Source organism: Juglans microcarpa x Juglans regia, chromosome 1S, assembly GCF_004785595.1.
Source record: "Juglans microcarpa x Juglans regia isolate MS1-56 chromosome 1S, Jm3101_v1.0, whole genome shotgun sequence".
In the NCBI taxonomy this organism is placed as follows: domain Eukaryota; kingdom Viridiplantae; phylum Streptophyta; class Magnoliopsida; order Fagales; family Juglandaceae; genus Juglans; species Juglans microcarpa x Juglans regia.
In genome coordinates this window covers 27199041-27203590 of record NC_054595.1, presented here as the reverse complement: position 1 = coordinate 27203590, position 4550 = coordinate 27199041, and the positions used below count along the sequence as shown (strand labels likewise).

Sequence of the window (4550 nt, the reverse complement as noted above, 5' to 3'; positions counted from 1 at the left end):
TCCCAGCCTCTATCATGGCTAATCTTGGACTAATCTTGAGAGGGAATCCAGAAGTTTCTACGCTCTTGGTAATCCAACTTGTCAAAAAACCAAAACATTTTTTTAGGCACAATAGACCGAACTTATGATTCAAACCCTCTAGTAAATGAATGGGTTCAGATCACTAGTACTGAAGAAACAACAACATATACACCAAAGATAAAGGTTCCGGAAGTCGAACTAACAACTGCCTGAGCAATAATATATATACCAATCAAAGCAAAAGATGCAACAGTCCAACACATCAACTCAGGATATATATTTGCACAGTCGGCAACTTCTTATTTCATGCAATGAGAACAGTCAGGACTAATTAGGTACTTATGTATGTCAAAGTGTCACACAGTATACAGAAGGGGATTCACATTTCTTCTAGATTCTTCTGAAGTTTGTAAACCTACAAAAAAATCTCCACAAGGAAAACCCGGATGGGTACAGCAGGTCTTAGTAGGCAGCAACCCCTCTCACATAGAGTTGTTGATTGCTGCAACTTCAAGAAAAAGGTAGAAATGTTTTGAATCCTTGTGTGAACCAATCAATAACACCTCATAAGTCAACATGCCAACCAATCATCTCGCCTCGAAATCTGGAAGCAGAATACAACAACTATGAAGAAGTGCAGAAAGGACTAAGCATGAGTGTAAGTAATGGTGTCTATGGGGGCAATCCAAAGATAACAAAAGTTTTTATCACAAAGCAACTGATTGACGAGCTTGGTATTTTCTCATTTACAAGACAGCACAAACCAAAACGGCTAAAAGTAATATCTCTAAAAGAGAAACAAACAATGTCTGTTTATTATAGCAAATCTCAGTTAATGCTGTTTGGGTTAAGATCTAAAACCCTTATCGATTTGACCACACACAACCTGGATTTTTTTGGTCCTTTTGTGGACATATACAAGAGTATCACCTATGTGTGCCGGTCAATTTCTTTAATTGCATGAGCTTTGTTTTTGTTTTTTCATAAGTCATTGCAAGCTTTATAACATGGTATCTAGCGCATGCTCATTGCCAATGGAAGGGTTTACTATCTTTTCACGTCAGGAAAGTTGGGCCTCTGCATCTTCTCTAACTGGCATAACTACTGCATAGAGATGAACCTTAAAGGTGGAATTTCCTATTTTCATGTAGAACCCTTTTTTTTTTATAGGATTATTTTCACGTATAACCCTTAACAGACCTTGCAAGTAGAATCGAAGTAAGAGGCTACAATTAGTTAAAATGCATCCAGTTTTCTGGTTTTTCCATCTTTGCTTCTCTCTTTTCTTTTATTGGAAGGAAACAGGCAGGATTTTTTCATGAAAAGGGAGAGGGAGGAAGAAGAAGGTCAAAAAAATTGATAGAGAAACAGAGAGGGAATGAAATGATAAGAAGATAAGATGAAAATATTAAAAAAATAAATTTTTTTTATGAAAAAGGGCGCCGGTGGCATATCGATTCTCTGGGGTTCCCACCCCCGGTTGCATGTAGCAGGGTTGAATGACTAAACTCTCTATAAAGACACCGAAAAAAAAAAAAAAAAACACTTGTTGAGAGTGGGATTTGAACCCACGCCCTTTCGGACCAGAACCTTAATCTGGCGCCTTAGACCAACTCGGCCATCTCAACGTTGGGTGATAGTCTTTTTTGTTTTTTTTTATTTAATTTATAGAAAATGCACTCGAGCTCGAGAAAGAGAGATAAATATATAACGGTACTGCCTGAAGCGGTTTCCATAAAAATAAGCTTTTTTAACACATGTTCGAGGAATAATTCTGCTGCAAAGCTTCTGGAAAAAGTACCGATCGAGCTTCTTTTTCTGCAAATCTTGATCCAGTAAGTTCCGGACGGCGGTTCCTGCTTCTATGGTAAATCTGTAGCCATTTACGTACCTAGCTTTCTGTTTTTGCCGCTGTCCTTGAAGTTGAAGTTAACTAACATGGTTCATGCCTCCAGTAATTGGACACTAATCACGTTTGCGTCCACTTAAGTCCTTGAAGGTAAATCACGTTAATTTGGCTTTGAGGCCCATATTAACGAAGCTAATCAGCTATATGTAAGTAAGATGAGTCCTGTTATTTAGGTCCAAGACCAACCTCAACCGACCAGGTCACCACTAAGAGACAAGAAGGGAAGCAGGGAGGGAAGGCAGCGGGGGTGTCATGACTCAGGAGGCAAGGGGGAGAAAATGGGAAAGAGAGAGAGGGTGAGGCTCGCAAAACATATATCCCTCACCACTATCGAAGTGCACGAGAAAAGATGATCAAATAAAAAGGGACGTCCAGATGACTTAAATGGGCTTCTTCTTCTTCAACTGCTGGAGGAAGAGCTTTAGAGAAAACATCTTCTCCAACAAGTAATCTCTTGCTCTCAATATATAGTGAGAAATGAGAGGTTATGAAAGACTGTAAACAAATATATTATAGTGGATTTTTCATTTCCAAACGCTTGTGAACGTAGACAACATGTTAAACCACGTAAATATGTATGTTTATTTCTCTTTATTTTATCTGCATTTGTTTTTCATTCACTGTCATGGATGTACGTATCGACAACGTACAACCGCACTAGACCATTGCGGAGATTTCAAGCAACACTGATCGAGACCCGAATCCTCATAGCTGGTCGATAATGACTATTTCTCTCCTTTCAGCCTGTTGTGCGATTTTTCATACACCAATAAGTTGGTTTCTGCTCCTCATTTATAAATATAATTGTGCCATTTTATTAAAAGTTTATAGAATTCTTTTTACAACTTTTTATACGATTATATTTTAAAATGAAGATATTGTATGCCTATAATTTTTTAAAAATAATTTTAATTTTACATGATTTACTTATAAAATAAGTGAAAGTTTATTATTTTCCTTCGATATTTCTAGGCAGGTTTGATGTGGTGCTTAATTAGATAAATAATTGATGTAGTAAAACTATATTTAATAATTTATCAGTGAATCTATGAACCAACCTAATCACGTTTTTTCACGTGCATAAGTACTCAATCTAGCATGGCTCGGCGTGAGTTACCTATCCTAACGTTAAAACTTCGACCAGATGACGTGTGTACTCTATCAATTCCCAATATAGGTCTCATGGCCAAAATCTCGTAAAATAGTGTAAAATAAGACACATCGGACTGGTAATTTAGATCCTGTTTAGATATAGAAATGATTTCATCTCATCTTATCTCATCTCAATATTATAATTTTTTTAAATTTTCATACAAAATATAATAAACAACTCAATTTTTTCAAATATTAAAATAATATAATATTAAAAAATAATATTCTAACAATATTTTATTTAACTATCATCTAAAACATCTCATCTCATCTCACTATCTAAATGAGGCATTGAATTTGGATCATCACCGTGACACATTGGCTATTATCTTTGGCCAAATGCGGTCACATATATATATATTTGATAAGTTTATAAATGTACCGTGAGACTATCACTTATTTTAAAACTGGAAGAACAACTCTCTCCGAAAAACCTTCCTCGTCAACGGTGCCCTTGAAGGGAAGAGTGAGAACCACGACGTCAAGGATGCGATTTGAAGTCCTCAACCTTGTCAAGTCCCGGGTGATAGGTGTGGAGCGCCACGTGAACCCCTTAATGAAATGCAAAGTTTGACCATTAGATGATTCAGGAGCAGAGTTGGAGGAAACCCTTGGTGGGGTTTTGGTAGAAGCTCGACTGGGAATACGAGAAGAACCACACTAAGCCATTGATGTCTAAACTAGAAGAAACAAAATTGAAAATGGTGAACGGTTGCAAGTTTTTCTCGAAACTTGAGAAGAGGAAAGCACAAATAGAGGGTTATTACTACAATCATTCTAAGTATTGTTTGGAAAAAAAAAAAAAAAAAAAGGAAAGAAAAAAATCTTCATGAAGGTGGAGCTGCTGGAGGCTTTGAAGGTGAAGGCACGGACAATAAGGCGTCAGGCACTGTACTACGCCCAAAAGCATCCACGAACTGGCATGAAACCTCATTAGGTCTGAAGGCGTCGAGATCCAACTGCCTCAAGTCAGTCCGAGGATGTGCCAGCAGGTGAGGTCGTAAGTGGGCCACACTAGCCTCATATCCATATCCAAAGGCTCAATCTCTACCAGCCCTGGCGGCCCTCCAGTTGTGGAAGCAAACGGACTAGTTCACCCCTCAAAGCAGCTAATTCTGATTCTAGTTCCAACAACCACTTCTTCTGCTCATTCACTTTTGTGTCTAAGTGTAACATGGTTTAGTTCATTTTGTCCTGCTTGGCATTCACTTCTTCCCTGTCTTTCTTGTAGGCATTATACTTGCCATGCAGATCCTTGTAAGATCCCTTCATCTCTGATAGCTAAAGGCCGAATTGTCTATGAGCTTCCTCATGCAATGCCTTCACTTTTGAAAACTCAAGGGCAAGTTGCCTGCTGGCTTCCTCAAAAGAAGTCAACGCCTAGGTAGACCCCAAGTATTGTTGCTCGGCGGCAACTAACAACTGTTGAGAGGAGTTCAACTCTACACTCATGCGGGATAACTAGGCA

General features: G+C 38.2%; 1 non-coding gene across 1 annotated transcript; it reads right to left on the bottom strand.

Moving 5' to 3' along the window:
• Window positions 1–1568: 1568 nt before the first annotated feature.
• TRNAL-AAG lies at window positions 1569–1649 on the bottom strand. The gene has a single exon. It is a non-coding gene; the product is annotated as a tRNA-Leu (tRNA).
• Window positions 1650–4550: the final 2901 nt, after the last annotated feature.